This window comes from Schistocerca gregaria, chromosome 7 (genome assembly GCF_023897955.1).
Source record: "Schistocerca gregaria isolate iqSchGreg1 chromosome 7, iqSchGreg1.2, whole genome shotgun sequence".
NCBI classification, from domain to species: domain Eukaryota; kingdom Metazoa; phylum Arthropoda; class Insecta; order Orthoptera; family Acrididae; genus Schistocerca; species Schistocerca gregaria.
This window is the reverse complement of record NC_064926.1, coordinates 5,940,779-5,963,313: the sequence shown is the minus strand read 5'-3', so window position 1 is coordinate 5,963,313 and position 22,535 is coordinate 5,940,779. Positions and strand designations below refer to the sequence as shown.

The 22,535-nt window shown below is 46.5% G+C and overlaps 2 non-coding genes across 2 annotated transcripts; both read right to left on the bottom strand.

Annotated features, from left to right (window-relative positions):
* Positions 1-17,895: 17,895 nt before the first annotated feature.
* On the bottom strand, positions 17,896-17,968 carry Trnak-cuu (transfer RNA lysine (anticodon CUU)). The gene has a single exon. It is a non-coding gene; the product is annotated as a tRNA-Lys (tRNA).
* Positions 17,969-20,954: 2,986 nt separating this feature from the next.
* On the bottom strand, positions 20,955-21,027 carry Trnak-cuu (transfer RNA lysine (anticodon CUU)). The gene has a single exon. It is a non-coding gene; the product is annotated as a tRNA-Lys (tRNA).
* Positions 21,028-22,535: the final 1,508 nt, after the last annotated feature.

Sequence of the window (22,535 nt, the reverse complement as noted above, 5' to 3'; positions counted from 1 at the left end):
ACTTCACTTTTATGTCATAATCATTTCTGAGAGGTAAAGAAATTGCATGACAACATGCAGAGCTAGTGGCGTCAAATTTAACACACATACTTCATGTGACTCAAAAGCCGAACGAGTTACTTCCCGACGTTGTTTTAGATGTGCAAGTGCCAGTCAAAACTCGCGGTGTCGGCACTCTGCCGACCATTTCGCTAGTTACTACCGGTCTTATTGTGTGTGTTTCAAGGTCAAGAGCATCTCCAAGCAAAAAATGGTCAACAGCAACATTCAGACGGTTTGGTACTGCTTAATTGCTACATTAAAACGGTATGTTTCTTTTTCAGAACTGGAAAAACACGAGCGTCACAGCATTCGAACCTGTAACCTTCAGATCCGAAGTCCTAGGCTTATCCATTAAACCACATGGTCACTGACGACCAACTATAACATGTATACGTCTCACCTCGAAACGCTCACACCACTGAGGATTTGTGTTTTCGTTCTACACAGCCGCTGCCCCTTGCTCTTTCCCACCCATTCGTTACATTCAACCTCTTACGAGACCGACCAAATATAGACTGAGAAACAAGACCACACACTTTGTGCATTCGGAATCGAAGGCAGGGCGTCCCTCGCCGCATTTGCTACGATGGCCATTTGCTACTTCTGCAGAAGCGGCGGCGGCGTCGACGACCGCGAGAGGCTCTGAGATATGTGAGAAATACATCTATAAAATGTAATTCAGACTGCCTCGTCCCACTTTATGCTGTACCGCTTTGGCAAATGCTTTATCTGCGCCATTCGCCTTAATCACATCTGAGAGTAATTCTGAAAAAAACGCTGGTCGCTAATTGTTCGTCATCACAGATACTGTTTGCTATACGGCAACGACGCGCAACTGATTTCCAAAGTTCATCATTCTCCTGTGAGGATGGAACTTACGACACCTGGTTTATTACAGCAGTACTCTACCACTGAGCTAAAGAGGCGCGGCCTAGCGGTACCCTTGGGTACTTCGTCCTTACGGTCGTCTGCATCATCAGACTTCAGCTACAACACTTCATATTACCGGCTAATATTTGCAGCTATGGCGACCCATTGCTGCTTGGCTACACATCTGACACGTAACCGATGTGCTCTCCAAACAACAACACTTACATTTCAGAACATGTCTTTCACACGTGTCTACAAAATCACCTTCACCTTAAAATACAGTTTCCTTGCGACTGACAGAGACGTAGGCAAAGTTTAAAGTTGCTATTTCCATTACACCTCGTTAATCAGAAAAACGGTAATTTACATCTGCAGCGGAACAAAATTCCGTTCCGCCCAGAGTGTGGCTCGAACCCACGGCAATGGGATTAAGAGTCTGACTCTCTACCGACTGAGCTAGCCGGCTACCTCGTTGTATACATGCCGGGTAGCACGTCACACAGTACTCGTTTGGGTTGGGTGGTCCCATACAGAATCTCTCCATGCTGCCTAATGTTTTTCTAACGTCACACTCGTCACGTACTTCAGTTTTATGTCATAATCATTTCTGAGAGGTAAATAAATTGCATGACAACATGCAGAGCTAGTGGCGTCAAAGTTAACACACATACTTCATGTGACTCAAAAGCCGAACGAGTTACTTTCCGACGTTGTTTTAGATGTGCAAGTGCCAGTCAAAACTCGCGGTGTCGGCACTCTGCCGACCATTTCGCTAGTTGCTACCGGTCTTGTTGTGTGAGTTTCAAGCTCAAGAGCATTTCGAAGCAAAAAATGGTCAACAGCAACACTCAGACGGTTTCGTACTGCTCAATTGCTACATTAAAACGGTATGTTTCTTTTTCAGAACTGGAAAAAAACGAGCGTGACAACATTCGAACCTGTAAACATTAGATCCGAAGTCCGACGCCTTATCCATTACGCCACATGGTCACTGGCGACCAACTACATCATGTATACGACTCATCTCGAAGCGCTCACACCCTGAGGATTTGTGTTTTCGTTTTACAAAGCCGCTGCCCCATGCTCTTTCCCACCCATTCGTTACATTCAACCTCTTACGAGACCGACCAAATATAGACTGAGAAACAAGACCACACACTTTGTGCATTCGGAATCGAAGGCAGGGCGTCCCTCGCCGCATTTGCTACGATGGCCATTTGCTACTTCTGCAGAAGCGGCGGCGGCGACGACGACGACGTCGACGACGACGACGACGACCGCGAGAGGCTCTGAGATATGCGAGAAATACATCTATAAAATGTAATTCAGACTGATTCGTCCCACTTTATGCTGTACCGCTTTGGCAAATGCTTTATCTGCGCCATTCGCCTTCATCACATCTGAGAGAAATTCTTAAAAAAAAAAAACGCCTGTCGCTAATTGTTCATCATCACAGATACTGTTTGCTATACGGCCACGACGCGCAACTGATTTCCAAAATTCATCTTTCTCCTGTGAGGATGGAACTTACGACACCTGGTTTATTACTGCAGTACTCTACCACTGAGCTAAAGAGGCGCGGCCTAGCGGTACCCTTGGGTACTTCGTCCTTACGGTCGTCTGCATCATCAGACTTCAGCTGACAACACTTCGTATTACCGGCTAATATTTGCAGCTATGGCGACCCATTGCTGCTTGGCTACACATCTGACACGTAACCGATGTGCTCTCCAAACAACAACACTTACATTTCAGAACATGTCTTTCACACGTGTCTACAAAATCACCTTCACCTTCAAATACAGTTTCCTTGCGACTGACAGAGACGTAGGCAAAGTTTAAAGTTGCTATTTCCATTACATCTCGTAATCAGAAAAACGGTAATTTACATCTGCAGCGGAACAAAATTCCGTTCCGCCCAGCGTGTGGCTCGAACCCACGGCCCTGGGATTAAGAGTCTGACTCTCTACCGACTGAGCTAGCCGGCTACCACGTTGTATACATGCCGGGTAGCACGTCACACAGTACTCGTTTGGGTTGGGTGGTCCCATACAGAATCTCTCCATGCTCCCTAATGTTTTTCTAACGTCACACTCGTCACGTACTTCACTTTTATGTCATAATCATTTCTGAGAGGTAAAGAAATTGCATGACAACATGCAGAGCTAGTGGCGTCAAAGTTAACACACATACTTCATGTGACTCAAAAGCCGAACGAGTTACTTCCCGACGTTGTTTTAGATGTGCAAGTGCCAGTCAAAACTCGCGGTGTCGGCACTCTGCCGACCATTTCGCTAGTTACTACCGGTCTTGTTGTGTGTGTTTCAAGCTCAAGAGCATCTCCAAGCAAAAAATGGTCAACAGCAACATTCAGACGGTTTGGTACTGCTTAATTGCTACATTAAAACGGTATGTTTCTTTTTCAGAACTGGAAAAACACGAGCGTCACAGCATTCGAACCTGTAACCTTCAGATCCGAAGTCCGAGGCTTATCCATTAGACCACATGGTCACTGACGACCAACTATAACATGTATACGACTCACCTCGAAACGCTCACACCACTGAGGATTTGTGTTTTCGTTCTACACAGCCGCTGCCCCTTGCTCTTTCCCACCCATTCGTTACATTCAACCTCTTACGAGACCGACCAAATATAGACTGAGAAACAAGACCACACACTTTGTGCATTCGGAATCGAAGGCAGGGCGTCCCTCGCCGCATTTGCTACGATGGCCATTTGCTACTTCTGCAGAAGCGGCGGCGGCGTCGACGACCGCGAGAGGCTCTGAGATATGTGAGAAATACATCTATAAAATGTAATTCAGACTGCCTCGTCCCACTTTATGCTGTACCGCTTTGGCAAATGCTTTATCTGCGCCATTCGCCTTAATCACATCTGAGAGTAATTCTGAAAAAAACGCCGGTCGCTAATTGTTCGTCATCACAGATACTGTTTGCTATACGGCAACGACGCGCAACTGATTTCCAAAGTTCATCATTCTCCTGTGAGGATGGAACTTACGACACCTGGTTTATTACAGCAGTACTCTACCACTGAGCTAAAGAGGCGCGGCCTAGCGGTACTCTTGGGTACTTCGTCCTTACGGTCGTCTGCATCATCAGACTTCAGCTGACAACACTTCATATTACCGGCTAATATTTGCAGCTATGGCGACCCATTGCTGCTTGGCTACACATCTGACACGTAACCGATGTGCTCTCCAAACAACAACACTTACATTTCAGAACATGTCTTTCAAAAGTGTCTACAAAATCACCTTCACCTTCAAATACAGTTTCCTTGCGACTGACAGAGACGTAGGCAAAGTTTAAAGTTGCTATTTCCATTACATCTCGTTAATCAGAAAAACGGTAATTTACATCTGCAGCGGAACAAAATTCCGTTCCGCCCAGCGTGTGGCTCCAACCCACGGCCCTGGGATTAAGAATCTGACTCTCTACCGACTGAGCTAGCCGGCTACCACGTTGTATACATGCCGGGTAGCACGTCACACAGTACTCGTTTGGGTTGGGTGGTCCCATACAGAATCTCTCCATGCTCCCTAATGTTTTTCTAACGTCACACTCGTCACGTACTTCACTTTTATGTCATAATCATTTCTGAGAGGTAAAGAAATTGCATGACAACATGCAGAGCTAGTGGCGTCAAAGTTAACACACATACTCCATGTGACTCAAAAGCCGAACGAGTTACTTTCCGACGTTGTTTTAGATGTGCAAGTGCCAGTGAAAACTCGCGGTGTCGGCACTCTGCCGACCATTTCGCTAGTTACCACCGGTCTAGCTGTGTGTGTTTCAAGCTCAAGAGCACCTCCAAGCAAAAAATTGTCAACAGCAACATTCAGACGGTTTCGTACTGCTTAATTGCTACATTAAAACGGTATGTTTCTTTTTCAGAACTGGAAAAACACGACCGTGACAGCATTCGAACCTGTAACCTTCAGATCCGAAGTCCGAGGCTTATCCATTAGACCACACGGTCATTGACGACCAACTATAACATGTATACGACTCACCTCGAAAAGCTCACACCACTGAGGATTTGTGTTTTCGTTCTACACAGCCGCTGCCCCTTGCTCTTTCCCACCCATTCGTTACATTCAACCTCTTACGTGACCGACCAAATATAGACTGAGAAACAAGACCACACACTTTGAGCATTCGGAATCGAAGGCAGGGCGTCCCTCGCCGCATTTGCTACGATGGCCATTTGCTAGTTCTGCAGAAGCGGCGGCGGCGACGACGACGACGACGACGACGACCGCGAGAGGCTCTGAGATATGTGAGAAATACATCTATAAAATGTAATTCAGACTGCCTCGTCCCACTTTATGGTGTACCGCTTTGGCAAATGCTTTATCTGCGCCATTCGCCTTAATCACATCTGAGAGTAATTCTTAAAAAAAACGCCTGTCGCTTATTGTTCGTCATCAGAGATACTGTTTGCTATACGGCCACGACGCGCAACTGATTTCCAAAATTCATCTTTCTCCTGTGTGGATGGAACGTCCGATGCCTGGTTTATTAGGGCAGTGCTCTACCACTGAGCTAAAGAGGCGCGGCCTAGCGGTACTCTTGGGTACTTCGTCCTTACGGTCGTCTGCATCATCAGACTTCAGCTGACAACACTTCATATTACCGGCTAATATTTGCAGCTATGGCGACCCATTACTGCTTGGCTACACATCTGACACGTAACCGATGTGCTCTCCAAACAACAACACTTGCATTTCAGAACATGTCTTCCACACATGTCTACAAAATCACCTTCACATTCAAATACAGTTTCCTTGTGACTGACAGAGACGTAGGCAAAGTTTAAAGTTGCTATTTCCATTACATCTCCTTAATCAGAAAAACGGTAATTTACATCTGCAGCGGAACAAAATTCCGTTCCGCCCAGCGTGTGGCTCGACCCCACGACCCTAGGATTAAGAGCCTGACGCTCTACCGACTGAGCTACCCGGCTACCTCGGTGAATACCTGCCGGATAGCACGTCACACAGTACTCGTTTGGGTTGGGTGGTCCCATACAGAATCTCTCCATGCTGCCTAATGTTTTCCTAACGTCACACTCGTCACGTACTTCACTTTTATGTCATAATCATTTCTGAGAGGTAAAGAAATTGCATGACAGCATGCAGAGCTAGTGGCGTCAGAATTAACACACATACTTTATGTGACTCAAAAGCCGAACGAGTTACTTTCCGACGTTGTTTTAGATGTGCAAGTGCCAGTCAAAACTCGCGGTGTCGGCACTCTGCCGACCATTTCGCTAGTTAACACCGGTCTTGTTGTGTGTGTTTCAAGCTCAAGAGCATTTCGAAGCAAAAAATGGTCAACAGCAACATTCAGACGGTTTCGTACTGCTCAATTGCTACATTAAAACGGTATGTTTCCTTTTCAGAACTGGAAAAAAACGAGCGTGACAACAATCGAACCTGTAATCTTCAGATCCGAAGTCCGACGCCTTATCCATTAGGCCACATGGTCACTGACAACCAACTATATCATGTATACGACTCATCTCGAAACGCTTACACCCCTGAGGATTTGTGTTTTCGTTTTACACAGCCGCTGCCAATTGCTCTTTCCCACCCATTCGTTACATTCAACCTCTTACGAGACCGACCAAATATAGACTGAGAAACAAGACCACACACTTTGTGCATTCGGAATCGAAGGCAGGGCGTCCCTCGCCGCATTTGCTGCGATGGCCATTTGCTAGTTCTGCAGAAGCGGCGGCGGCGGCGACGGCGACGGCGACGACGACGACGACGACGACCGCGAGAGGCTCTGAGATATGTGAGAAATACATCTATAAAATGTAATTCAGACTGCCTCGTCCCACTTTATGCTGTACCGCTTTGGCAAATGCTTTATCTGCGCCATTCGCCTTAATCACATCTGAGAGTAATTCTTAAAAAAAACGCCTGTCGCTAATTGTTCGTCATCACAGATACTGACTGCTATACGGCCACGACGCGCAACTGATTTCCAAAATTCATCTTTCTCCTGTGTGGATGGAACGTCCAATGCCTGGTTTATTAGAGCAGTGCTCTATTACTGAGCTAAAGAGGCGCGGCCTAGCGGTAGTCTTGGGTACTTCGTCCTTTCGGTCGTCTGCATCATCAGACTTCAGCTGACAACACTTCATATTACCGGCTAATATTTGCAGCTATGGCGACCCATTACTGCTTGGCTACACATCTGACACGTAAGCGATGTGCTCTCCAAACAACAACACTTGCATTTCAGAACATGTCTTTCACACATATCTACAAAATCACCTTCACATTCAAATACAGTTTCCTTGTTACTGACAGAGACGTAGGCAAAGTTTAAAGTTGCTATTTCCATTACATCTCCTTAATCAGAAAAACGGTAATTTACATCTGCAGCGGAACAAAATTCCGTTACGCCCAGCGTGTGGCTCGACCCCACGACCCTAGGATTAAGAGCCTGACGCTCTACCGACTGAGCTAGCCGGCTACCTCGGTGAATACCTGCCGGATAGCACGTCACACAGTACTCGTTTGGGTTGGGTGGTCCCATACAGAATCTCTCCATGCTGCCTAATGTTTTCCTAACGGCACACTCGTCACGTACTTCACTTTTATGTCATAATCATTTCTGAGAGGTAAAGAAATTGCATGACAGAATGCAGAGCTAGTGGCGTCAAAATTAACACACATACTTTATGTGACTCAAAAGCCGAACGAGTTACTTTCCGACGTTGTTTTGGATGTGCAAGTGCCAGTCAACACTCGCGGTGTCGGCACTCTGCAAACCATTTCGCTAGTTAACACCGGTCTTGTTGTGTGTGTTTCAAGCTCAAGAGCATTTCGAAGCAAAAAATGGTCAACAGCAACATTCAGACGGTTTCGTACTGCTCAATTGCTACATTAAAACGGTATGTTTCTTTTTCAGAACTGGAAAAAAAAGAGCGTGACAACATTGGAACCTGTAATCATCAGATCCTAAGTCCGACGCCTTATCCATTAGGCCACATGGTCACTGACGGCCAGCTATATCATGTATACGACTCATCTCGAAACGCTCACACCCCTGAGGATTTGTGTTTTCGTTTTACACAGCCGCTGCCCCTTGCTCTCTCCCACCCATTCGTTACATACAACCTCTTACGAGACCGACCAAATATAGACTGAGAAACAAGACCACACACTTTGTGCATTCGGAATCGAAGGCAGGGCGTCCCTCGCCGCATTTGCTACGATGGCCATTTGCTAGTTCTGCAGAAGCGGCGGCGGCGGCGACGACGACGACGACGACGACGACGACGACGACCGCGAGAGGCTCTGAGATATGTGAGAAATACATCTATAAAATGTAATTCAGACTGCCTCGTCCCACTTTATGCTGTACCGCTTTGGCAAATGCTTTATCTGCGCCATTCGCCTTAATCACATCTGAGAGTAATTCTTAAAAAAAACGCCTGTCGCTAATTGTTCGTCATCACAGATACTGTTTGCTATACGGCCACGACGCGCAACTGATTTCCAAAATTCATCTTTCTCCTGTGTGGATGGAACGTCCGATGCCTGGTTTATTAGAGCAGTCCTCTACCACTGAGCTAAAGAGGCGCGGCCTAGCGGTACTCTTGGGTACTTCGTCCTTACGGTCGTCTGCATCATCAGACTTCAGCTGACAACACTTCATATTACCGGCTTATATTTGCAGCTATGGCGACCCGTTACTGCTTGGCTACACATCGGACACGTAACCGATGTGCTCTCCAAACAACAACACTTGCATTTCAGAACATGTCTTCCACACATGTCTACAAAATCACCTTCACATTCAAATACAGTTTCCTTGTGACTGACAGAGACGTAGGCAAAGTTTAAAGTTGCTATTTCCATTACATCTCCTTAATCAGAAAAACGGTAATTTACATCTGCAGCGGAACAAAATTCCGTTCCGCCCAGCGTGTGGCTCGAAACCACGACCCTAGGATTAAGAGCCTGACGCTCTACCGACTGAGCTAGCCGGCTACCTCGGCAAATACCTTCCGGATAGCACGTCACACAGTAGTCGTTTGGGTTGGGTGGTCCCATACAGAATCTCTCCATGCTGCCTAATGTTTTCCTAACGTCACACTCGTCACGTACTTCACTTTTATGTCATAATCATTTCTGAGAGGTAAAGAAATTGCATGACAGCATGCAGAGCTGGTGGCGTCAAAATTAACACACATACTTTATGTGACTCAAAAGCCGAACGAGTTACTTTCCGACGTTGTTTTAGATGTGCAAGTGCCAGTCAAAACTCGTGGTGTCGGCACTCTGCCGACCATTTCGCTAGTTAACACCGGTCTTGTTGTGTGTGTTTCAAGCTCAAGAGCATTTCGAAGCAAAAAATGGTCAACAGCTTCATTCAGACGGTTTCGTACTGCTCAATTGCTACATTAAAACGGTATGTTTCTTTTTCAGAACTGGAAAAAAACGAGCGTGACAACATTCGAACCTGTAATCATCAGATCCGAAGTCCGACGCCTTATCCATTAGGCCACATGGTCACTGACGACAAACTATTTCATGTATACGACTCATCTCGAAACGCTCACACCCCTGAGGATTTATGTTTTCGTTTTACACAGCCGCTGCCCCTTGCTCTTTCCCACCCATTCGTTACATTCAACCTCTTACGAGACCGACCAAATATAGACTGAGAAACAAGACCACACACTTTATGCATTCGGAATCGAAGGCAGGGCGTCCGTCGCCGCATTTGCTACGATGGCCATTTGCTACTTCTGCAGAAGCGGCGGCGGCGGCGACGGCGACGACGACGACGACGACGACGACGACCGCGAGAGGCTCTGAGATATGTGAGAAATACATCTATAAAATGTAATTCAGACTGCCTTGTCCCACTTTATGCTGTACCGCTTTGGCAACTGCTTTATCTGCGCCATTCGCCTTAATCACATGTGAGAGTAATTCTTAAAAAAAACGCCTGTCGTTAATTGTTCGTCATCACAGATACTGTTTGCTATACGGCCACGACGCGCAACTGATTTCCAAAATTCATCTTTCTCCTGTGTGAATGGAACGTCCGATGACTGGTTTGTTAGAGCAGTGCTCTACCACTGAGCTAAAGAGGCGCGGCCTAGCGGTACTCTTGGGTACTTCGTCCTTACGGTCGTCTGCATCATCAGACTTCAGCTGACAACACTTCATATTACCGGCTAATATTTGCAGCTATGGCGACCCATTACTGCTTGGCTACACATCTGACACGTAACCGATGTGCTCTCCAAACAACAACACTTGCATTTCAGAACATGTCTTCCACACATGTCTAAAAAATCACCTTCACATTCAAATACAGTTTCCTTGTGACTGACAGAGACGTAGGCAAAGTTTAAAGTTGCTATTTCCATTACATATCCTTAATCAGAAAAACGGCAATTTACATCTGCAGTGGAACAAAATTCCGCTCCGCCCAGCGTGTGGCTCGAACACACGACCCTAGAATTAAGATTCTGACGCTCTACCGACTGAGCTAGCCGGCTACCTCGGTGAATACCTGCCGGATAGCACGTCACACAGTACTCGTTTGGGTTGGGTGGTCCCATACAGAATCTCTCCACGCTGCCTAATGTTTTCCTAACGTCACACTCGTCACGTACTTCACTTTTATGTCATAATCATTTCTGAGAGGTAAAGAAATAGCATGACAGCATGCAGAGCTAGTGGCGTCAAAATTAACACACATACTTTATGTGACTCAAAAGCCGAACGAGTTACTTTCCGACGTTGTTTTAGATGTGCAAGTGCCAGTCAAAACTCGCGGTGTCGGCACTCTGCCGACCATTTCGCTAGTTAACACCGGCCTTGTTGTGTGTGTTTCAAGCTCAAGAGCATTTCCAAGCAAAAAATGGTCAACAGCAACTTTCAGACGGTTTCGTACTGCTCAATTGCTACATTAAAACGGTATGTTTCTTTTTCAGACTTGGAAAAAAAGGAGCGTGACAACATTCGAACCTGTAATCATCAGATCCGAAGTCTGACACCTTATCCATTAGGCCACATGGTCACTGATGACCAACTATATCATGTATACGACTCATCTCGAAACGCTCACACCCCTGAGGATTTGTGTTTTCGTTTTACACAGCCGCTGCCCCTTGCTCTTTCCCACCCATTCGTTACATTGAACCTCTTACGAGACCGACCAAATATAGACTGAGAAACAAGACCACACACTTTGTGCATTCGGAATCGAAGGCAGGGCGTCCCTCGCCGCATTTGCAACGATGGCCATTTGCTAGTTCTGCAGAAGCGGCGGCGGCGACGACGACGACGACGACGACGATATGTGAGAAATACATCTATAAAATGTAATTCAGACTGTCTCGTCCCGCTTTATGCTGTACCGCTTTGGCAAATGCTTTATCTGCGCCATTCGCCTTAATCACATCTGAGAGTAATTCTTAAAAAAAACGCCTGTTGCTAATTGTTCGTCATCACAGATACTGTTTGCTATACGGCCACGACGCGCAACTGATTTCAAAAATTCATCTTTCTCCTGTGTGGATGGAACGTCCGATGCCTGGTTTATTAGAGCAGTGCTCTACCACTGAGCTAAAGAGGCGCGGCTTAGCGGTACTCTTGGGTACTTCGTCCTTACGGTCGTCTTCATCATCAGACTTCAGCTGACAACACTTCATATTACCGGCTAATATTTGCAGCTATGGCGACCCATTACTGCTTGGCTACACATCTGACACGTAACCGATGTGCTCTCCAAACAACAACACTTGCATTTCAGAACATGTCTTCCACACATGTCTACAAAATCACCTTCACATTCAAATACAGTTTCCTTGTGACTGACAGAGACGTAGGCAAAGTTTAAAGTTGCTATTTCCATTACATCTCCTTAATCAGAAAAACGGTAATTTACATCTGCAGTGGAACAAAATTCCGCTACGCCCAGCGTGTGGCTCGAACCCACGACCCTAGGATTAAGAGTCTGACGCCTTACCGACTGAGCTAGCCGGCTACCTCGGTGAATACCTGCCGGATAGCACGTCACACAGTACTCGTTTGGGTTGGGTGGTCCCATACAGAATCTCTCCACGCTGCCTAATGTTTTCCTAACGTCACACTCGTCACGTACTTCAATTTTTGTGTCATAATCATTTCTGAGAGGTAAAGAAATAGCATGACAGCATGCAGAGCTAGTGGCGTCAAAATTAACACACATACTTTATGTGACTCAAAAGCCGAACGAGTTACTTTCCGACGTTGTTTTAGATGTGCAAGTGCCAGTCAAAACTCGCGGTGTCGGCACTCTGCCGACCATTTCTCTAGTTAACACCGGCCTTGTTGTGTGTGTTTCAAGCTCAAGAGCATTTCCAAGCAAAAAATGGTCAACAGCAACATTCAGACGGTTTCGTACTGCTCAATTGCTACATTAAAACGGTATGTTACTTTTTCAGAACTGGAAAAAAACGAGCGTCACAACATTCGAACCTTTAATCATCAGATCCGAAGTCTGACACCTTATCCATTAGGCCACATGGTCACTGATGACCAACTATATCATGTATACGACTCATCTCGAAACGCTCACACCCCTGAGGATTTGTGTTTTCGTTTTACACAGCCGCTGCCCCTTGCTCTTTCCCACCCATTCGTTACATTGAACCTCTTACGAGACCGACCAAATATAGACTGAGAAACAAGACCACACACTTTATGCATTCGGAATCGAAGGCAGGGCGTCCCTCGCCGCATTTGCAACGATGGCCATTTGCTAGTTCTGCAGAAGCGGCGGCGGCGACGACGACGACGACGACGACGACGACGATATGTGAGAAATACATCTATAAAATGTAATTCAGACTGTCTCGTCCCGCTTTATGCTGTACCGCTTTGGCAAATGCTTTATCTGCGCCATTCGCCTTCATCACATCTGAGAGTAATTCTTAAAAAAATCGCCTGTCGCTAATTGTTCGTCATCACAGATACTGTTTGCTATACGGCCACGACGCGCAACTGATTTCCAAAATTCATCTTTCTCCTGTGTGGATGGAACGTCCGTTGCCTGGTTTATTAGAGCAGTGCTCTAGCACTGAGCTAAAGAGGCGCGGCCTAGCGGTACTCTTGGGTACTTCGTCCTTACGGTCGTCTGCATCATCAGACTTCAGCTGACAACACTTCATATTACCGGCTAATATTTGCAGCTATGGCGACCCATTACTGCTTGGCTACACATCTGACACGTAACCGATGTGCTCTCCAAACAACAACACTTGCATTTCAGAACATGTCTTCCACACATGTCTACAAAATCACCTTCACATTCAAATACAGTTTCCTTGTGACTGACAGAGACGTAGGCAAAGTTTAAAGTTGCTATTTCCATTACATCTCCTTAATCAGAAAAACGGTAATTTACATCTGCAGCGGAACAAAATTCCGTTCCGCCCAGCGTGTGGCTCGAACCCACGACCCTAGGATTAAGAGTATGACGCTCTACCGACTGAGCTAGCCGGCTACCTCGGTGAATACCTGCCGGATAGCACGTCACACAGTACTCGTTTGGGTTGGGTGGTCCCATACAGAATCTCTCCACGCTGCCTAACGTTTTCCTAACGTCACACTCGTCACGTACTTCACTTTTATGTCATAATCATTTCTGAGAGGTAAAGAAATAGCATGACAGCATGCAGAGCTAGTGGCGTCAAAATTAACACACATACTTTATGTGACTCAAAAGCCGAACGAGTTACTTTCCGAGGTTGTTTTAGATGTGCAAGTGCCAGTCAAAACTCGCGGTGTCGGCACTCTGCCGACAATTTCGCTAGTTAACACCGGTCTTGTTGTGTGTGTTTCAAGCTCAAGAGCATTTCCAAGCAAAAAATGGTCAACAGCAACATTCAGACGGTTTCGTACTGCTCAATTGCTACATTAAAACGGTATGTTTCTTTTTCAGAACTGGAAAAAAACGAGCGTGACAACATTCGAACCTGTAATCATCAGATCCGAAGTCTGACACCTTATCCATTAGGCCACATGGTCACTGATGACCAACTATATCATGTATACGACTCATCTCGAAACGCTCACACCCCTGAGGATTTGTGTTTTCGTTTTACACAGCCGCTGCCCCTTGCTCTTTCCCACCCATTCGTTACATTGAACCTCTTACGAGACCGACCAAATATAGACTGAGAAACAAGACCACACACTTTGTGCATTCGGAATCGAAGGCAGGGCGTCCCTCGCCGCATTTGCAACGATGGCCATTTGCTAGTTCTGCAGAAGCGGCCGCGGCGACGACGACGATGACGACGACGTTATGTGAGAAATACATCTATAAAATGTAATTCAGACTGTCTCGTCCCGCTTTATGCTGTACCGCTTTGGCAAATGCATTATCTGCGCCATTCGCCTTAACCACATCTGAGAGTAATTCTTAAAAAAAACGCCTGTCGCTAATTGTTCGTCATCACAGATACTGTTTGCTATACGTCCACGACGCGCAACTGATTTCCAAAATTCATCTTTCTCCTGTGTGGATGGAACGTCCGATGCCTGGTTTATTAGAGCAGTGCTCTACCACTGAGTTAAAGAGGCGCGGCCTAGCAGCACTCTCGGGTACTTCGTCCTTACGGTCGTCTGCATCATCAGACTTCAGCTGACAACACTTCATATTACCGGCTAATATTTGCAGCTATGGCGACCCATTACTGCTTGGCTACACATCTGACACGTAACCGATGTGCTCTCCAAACAACAACACTTGCATTTCAGAACATGTCTTCCACACATGTTTACAAAATCACCTTCACATTCAAATACAGTTTCCTTGTGACTGACAGAGACGTAGGCAAAGTTTAAAGTTGCTATTTCCATTACATCTCCTTAATCAGAAAAACGGTAATTTACATCTGCAGCGGAACAAAATTCCGTTCCGCCCAGCGTGTGGCTCGACCCCACGATTAAGAGCCTGACGCCCTACCGACTGAGCTAGCCGGCTACCTCGGTGAATACCTCCCGGATAGCACGTCACACAGTACTCGTTTGGGTTGGGTGGTCCCATACAGAATCTCTCCATGCTGCCTAATGTTTTCCTAACGTCACACTCGTCACGTACTTCACTTTTATGTCATAATCATTTCTGAGAGGTAAAGAAATTGCATGACAGCATGCAGAGCTAGTGGCGTCAAAATTAACACACATACTTTATGTGACTCAAAAGCCGAACGAGTTACTTTCCAACGTGTTTTTAGATGTGCAAGTGCCAGTCAAAACTCGCGGTGTCGGCACTCTGCCGACCATTTCGCTAGTTAACACCGGTCTTGTTGTGTGTGTTTCAAGCTCAAGAGCATTACCAAGCAAAAAATGGTCAACAGCAACATTCAGACGGTTTCGTACTGCTCAATTGCTACATTAAAACGGTATGTTTCTTTTTCAGAACTGGAAAAAAACGAGCGTGACAACATTCGAACCTGTAATCATCAGATCCGAAGTCCGACGCCTTATCCATTAGGCCACATGGTCACTGACGACCAACCATATCATGTATACGACTCATCTCGAAACGCTCACACCCCTGAGGATTTGTGTTTTCGTTTTACACAGCCGCTGCCCCTTGCTCTTTCCCACCCATTCGTTACATTCAACCTCTTACGAGACCGACCAAATATAGACTGAGAAACAAGACCACACACTTTGTGCATTCGGAATCGAAGGCAGGGCGTCCCTCGCCGCATTTGCTACGATGGCCATTTGCTACTTCTGCAGAAGCGGCGGCGGCAACGACGACGACGACGACGACGACGACGACGACCGCGAGTGGCTCTGAGATATGTGAGAAATACATCTATAAAATGTAATTCAGACTGCCTCGTCCCACTTTATGCTGTACCGCTTTGGCAAATGCTTTATCTGCGCCATTCGCCTTAATCACATCTGAGAGTAATTCTTAAAAAAAACGCCTGTCGCTAATTGTCCGTCATCACAGATACTGTTTGCTATACGGCCACGACGCGCAACTGATTTCCAAAATTTATCTTTCTCCTGTGTGGATGGAACGTCCGATGCCTGGTTTATTAGAGCAGTGCTCTACCACTGAGCTAAAGAGGCGCGCCCTAGCGGTACACTTGGGTACTTCGTCCTTACGGTCGTCTGCATCATCAGACTTCAGCTGACAACACTTCATACTACCGGCTAATATTTGCAGCTATGGCGACCCATTACTGCTTGGCTACACATCTGACACGTAACCTATGTGCTCTCCAAACAACAACACTTGCATTTCAGAACATGTCTTCCACACATGCCTACAAAATCACCTTCACATTCAAATACAGTTTCCTTGTGACTGACAGAGACGTAGGCAAAGTTTAAAGTTGCTATTTCCATTACATCTCCTTAATCAGAAAAACGGTAATTTACATCTGCAGCAGAACAAAATTCCACTCCGCCCAGCGTGTGGCTCGAACCCACGACTCTAGAATTAAGAGTCTGACGCTCTACCGACTGAGCTAGCCGGCTACCTCGGTGAATACCTGCCGGATAGCACGTCACACAGTACTCGTTTGGGTTGGGTGGTCCCATACAGAATCTCTCCATGCTGCCTAATGTTTTCCTAACGTCACACTCATCACGTACTTCACTTTTATGTCATAATCATTTCTGAGAGGTAAAGAAATTGCATGACAGCATGCAGAGCTAGTAGCGTCAAAATTAACACACATACTTTATGTGACTCAAAAGCCGAACGAGTTACTTTCCGACGTTGTTTTAGATGTGCAAGTGCCAGTCAAAACTCGCGGTGTCGGCACTCTGCCGACCATTTCGCTAGTTAACATCGGTATTGTTGTGTGTGTTTCAAGCTCAAGAGCATTTCCAAGCAAAAAATGGTCAACAGCAAAATTGAGACGGTTTCGTACTGCTCAATTGCTACATTAAAACGGTATGTTTCTTTTTCAGAACTGGAAAAAAACGAGCGTGACAACATTCGAACCTGTAATCATCAGATCCGAAGTCCGACGCCTTATCCATTAGGCCACATGGTCACTGACGATCAACCATATCATGTATACGACTCATCTCGAAACGCTCACACCCCTGAGGATTTGTGTTTTCGTTTTACACAGCCGCTGCCCCTTGCTCTTTCCCACCCATTCGTTACATTCAACCTCTTACGAGACCGACCAAATATAGACCGAGAAACAAGACCAGACACTTTGTGCATTCGGAATCAAAGGCAGGGCGTCCCTCGAACATTTGCTACGATGGCCATTTGCTACTTCTGCAGAAGCGGCGGCGGCGACGACGACGACCGCGAGAGGCTCTGAGATATGTGAGAAATACATCTATAAAATGTAATTCAGACTGCCTCGTCCCGCTTTACGCTGTACCGCTTTGGCAAATGCTTTATCTGCGCCATTCGCCTTAATCACATCTGAGAGTAATTCTTAAAAAAAACGCCTGTCGCTAATTGTTCGTCATCACAGATACTGTTTGCTATACGGCCACGACGCGCAACTGATTTCCAAAATTCATCTTTCTCCTGTGTGGAAGGAACGTCCGATGCCTGGTTTATTAGAGCAGTGCTCTACCACTGAGGTAAAGAGGCGCGGCCTAGGGGTCTCTTGGGTACTTCGTCCTTACGGTCGTCTGCATCATCAGACTTCAGCTGACAACACTTCATATTACCGGCTAATATTTGCAGCTATGGCGACCCATTACTGCTTGGCTACACATCTGACACGTAACCGATGTGCTCTCCAAACAACAACACTTGCATTTCAGAACATGTCTTCCACACATGTCTACAAAATCACCTTCACATTCAAATACAGTTTCCTTGTGACTGACAGAGACGTAGGCAAAGTTTAAAGTTGCTATTTCCATTACATCTCCTTAATCAGAAAAACGGTAATTTACATCTGCAGCGGAACAAAATTCCGCTCCGCCCAGCGTGTGGCTCGAACCCACGACCCTAGGATTAAGAGTCTGACGCTCTACCGACTGAGCTAGCCGGCTACCTCGGTGAATACCTGCCGGATAGCACGTCACACAGTACTCGTTTGGGTTGGGTGGTCCCATACAGAATCTCTCCATGCTGCCTAATGTTTTCCTAACGTCACACTCGTCACGTACTTCACTTTTATGTCATAATCATTTCTGAGTGGTAAAGAAATTGCATGACAGCATGCAGAGCTAGTGGCGTCAAAATTAACACACATACTTTATGTGAATCAAAAGCCGAACGAGTTACTTTCCGACGTTGTTTTAGATGTGCAAGTGCCAGTCAAAACTCGCGGTGTCGGCACTCTGCCGACCATTTCGCTAGTTAACACCGGTCTTGTTGTGTGTGTTTCAAGCTCAAGACCATTTCCAAGCAAAAAATGGTCAACAGCAACATTCAGACGGTTTCGTACTGCTCAATTGCTACATTAAAACGGTATGTTTCTTTTTCAGAACTGGAAAAAAACGAGCGTGACAACATTCGAACCTGTAATCATCAGATCCGAAGTCCGACGCCTTATCCATTAGGCCACATGGTCACTGACGGCCAACCATATCATGTATACGACTCATCTCGAAACGCTCACACCCCTGAGGATTTGTGTTTTCGTTTTACACAGCCGCTGCCCCTTGCTCTTTCCCACCCATTCGTTACATTCAACCTCTTACGAGACCGACCAAATATAGACCGAGAAACAAGACCACACACTTTGTGCATTCGGAATCGAAGGCAGGGCGTCCCTCGCCGCATTTGCTACGATGGCCATTTGCTACTTCTGCAGAAGCGGCGGCGGCAACGACGACGACGACGACGACGACCGCGAGTGGCTCTGAGATATGTGAGAAATACATCTATAAAATGTAATTCAGACTGCTTCGTCCCACTTTATGCTGTACCGCTTTGGCAAATGCTTTATCTGCGCCATTCGCCTTAATCACATCTGAGAGTAATTCTTAAAAAAAACGCCTGTCGCTAATTGTCCGTCATCACAGATACTGTTTGCTATACGGCCACGACGCGCAACTGATTTCCAAAATTTATCTTTCTCCTGTGTGGATGGAACGTCCGATGCCTGGTTTATTAGAGCAGTGCTCTACCACTGAGCTAAAGAGGCGCGCCCTAGCGGTACACTTGGGTACTTCGTCCTTACGGTCGTCTGCATCATCAGACTTCAGCTGACAACACTTCATACTACCGGCTAATATTTGCAGCTATGGCGACCCATTACTGCTTGGCTACACATCTGACACGTAACCTATGTGCTCTCCAAACAACAACACTTGCATTTCAGAACATGTCTTCCACACATGCCTACAAAATCACCTTCACATTCAAATACAGTTTCCTTGTGACTGACAGAGACGTAGGCAAAGTTTAAAGTTGCTATTTCCATTATATCTCCTTAATCAGGAAAACGGTAATTTACATCTGCAGCAGAACAAAATTCCGCTCCGCCCAGCGTGTGGCACGAACCCACGACCCTAGAATTAAGAGTCTGACGCTCTACCGACTGAGCTAGCCGGCTACCTCGGTGAATACCTGCCGGATAGCACGTCACACAGTACTCGTTTGGGTTGGATGGTCCCATACAGAATCTCTCCATGCTGCCTAATGTTTTCCTAACGTCACACTCGTCACGTACTTCACTTTTATGTCATAATCATTTCTGAGAGGTAAAGAAATTGCATGACAGCATGCAGAGCTAGTAGCGTCAAAATTAACACACATACTTTATGTGACTCAAAAGCCGAACGAGTTACTTTCCGACGTTGTTTTAGATGTGCAAGTGCCAGTCAAAACTCGCGGTGTCGGCACTCTGCCGACCATTTCGCTAGTTAACATCGGTATTGTTGTGTGTGTTTCAAGCTCAAGAGCATTTCCAAGCAAAAAATGGTCAACAGCAAAATTGAGACGGTTTCGTACTGCTCAATTGCTACATTAAAACGGTATGTTTCTTTTTCAGAACTGGAAAAAAACGAGCGTGACAACATTCGAACCTGTAATCATCAGATCCGAAGTCCGACGCCTTATCCATTAGGCCACATGGTCACTGACGATCAACCATATCATGTATACGACTCATCTCGAAACGCTCACACCCCTGAGGATTTGTGTTTTCGTTTTACACAGCCGCTGCCCCTTGCTCTTTCCCACCCATTCGTTACATTCAACCTCTTACGAGACCGACCAAATATAGACCGAGAAACAAGACCAGACACTTTGTGCATTCGGAATCAAAGGCAGGGCGTCCCTCGAACATTTGCTACGATGGCCATTTGCTACTTCTGCAGAAGCGGCGGCGGCGGCGACGACGACGACGACGACGACGACGACGACGACGACGACGACGACGACGACGACGACGACCGCGAGAGGCTCTGAGATATGTGAGAAATACATCTATAAAATGTAATTCAGACTGCCTCGTCCCGCTTTACGCTGTACCGCTTTGGCAAATGCTTTATCTGCGCCATTCGCCTTAATCACATCTGAGAGTAATTCTTAAAACAAACGCCTGTCGCTAATTGTTCGTCATCACAGATACTGTTTGCTATACGGCCACGACGCGCAACTGATTTCCAAAATTCATCTTTCTCCTGTGTGGAAGGAACGTCCGATGCCTGGTTTATTAGAGCAGTGCTCTACCACTGAGGTAAAGAGGCGCGGCCTAGGGGTCTCTTGGGTACTTCGTCCTTACGGTCGTCTGCATCATCAGACTTCAGCTGACAACACTTCATATTACCGGCTAATATTTGCAGCTATGGCGACCCATTACTGCTTGGCTACACATCTGACACGTAACCGATGTGCTCTCCAAACAACAACACTTGCATTTCAGAACATGTCTTCCACACATGTCTACAAAATCACCTTCACATTCAAATACAGTTTCCTTGTGACTGACAGAGACATAGGCAAAGTTTAAAGTTGCTATTTCCATTACATCTCCTTAATCAGAAAAACGGTAATTTACATCTGCAGCAGAACAAAATTCCGCTCCGCCCAGCGTGTGGCTCGAACCCACGACCCTAGGATTAAGAGTCTGACGCTCTACCGACTGAGCTAGCCGGCTACCTCGGTGAATACCTGCCGGATAGCACGTCACACAGTACTCGTTTGGGTTGGGTGGTCCCATACAGAATCTCTCCATGCTGCCTAATGTTTTCCTAACGTCACACTCGTCACGTACTTCACTTTTATGTCATAATCATTTCTGAGTGGTAAAGAAATTGCATGACAGCATGCAGAGCTAGTGGCGTCAAAATTAACACACATACTTTATGTGAATCAAAAGCCGAACGAGTTACTTTCCGACGTTGTTTTAGATGTGCAAGTGCCAGTCAAAACTCGTGGTGTCGGCACTCTGCCGACCATTTCGCTAGTTAACACCGGTCTTGTTGTGTGTGTTTCAAGCTCAAGACCATTTCCAAGCAAAAAATGGTCAACAGCAACATTCAGACGGTTTCGTACTGCTCAATTGCTACATTAAAACGGTATGTTTCTTTTTCAGAACTGGAAAAAAACGAGTGTGACAACATTCGAACCTGTAATCATCAGATCCGAAGTCCGACGCCTTATCCATTAGGCCACATGGTCACTGACGACCAACCATATCATGTATACGACTCATCTCGAAACGCTCACACCCCTGAGGATTTGTGTTTTCGTTTTACACAGCCACTGCCCCTTGCTCTTTCCCACCCATTCGTTACATTCATCCTCTTACGAGACCGACCAAATATAGACTGAGAAACAAGACCACACACTTTGTGCATTCGGAATCGAAGGCAGGGCGTCCCTCGCCGCATTTGCTACGATGGCCATTTGCTACTTCTGCAGAAGCGGCGGCGGCTGCGACGACGACGACGACGACGACCGCGAGAGGCTCTGAGATATGTGAGAAATACATCTATAAAATGTAATTCAGACTGCCTCGTCCCGCTTTACGCTGTTCCTTTTTTTTTTTTTTTCCTTTATTGTGATTTTAATACCTGTGACAAACAGGTAGGCCGGCAGCGGACCAAGTATGCCGCTCTTCGGCCTCAGAGTATACACAGAACAGAGATGAGTGAGATATAAAAACAATCAAGACGGCGGGGTACAAACAGTAGACAAAACAGAGTTAAAACGGAGTCGGTCACGTGCGTAGCACAATGGATAAAAGCGGAGAAACACGGTGCACAAACGCAGATGGCAGATGGCCACACGTGAACCAGCGGAGCACAAACGACGAAACACAAACACACTGCAGGAGAGTCGAGGCACAAACACATGCGATGGTCTTCGGCGTAGGACGATGAAAGTAACTGATGGAAGACAGCAGAGTCGTGGCCTGCCAAGGGGAAAAGGTGTGGGGAAGAGGAGAGAGAGGGGGAGGGGAAAGATGCCAGTGGAGGAGAGGGATGGAGGAGAAGGGGGAGGGTAGGGGGAGTGGAAGCCCAAGGAGAAAGGGGAGGGGAGGGAGGGAGAGAAGGGAGAGAGGGTGCCCACAGGAAAAGGAGAGGAGAGGGAAGGTAAGGCTCAAAGTTGGTAGGAGGGGTAGATGGAGGGGAGGAGGGCATCATCAGGGAGGGGGAGTTG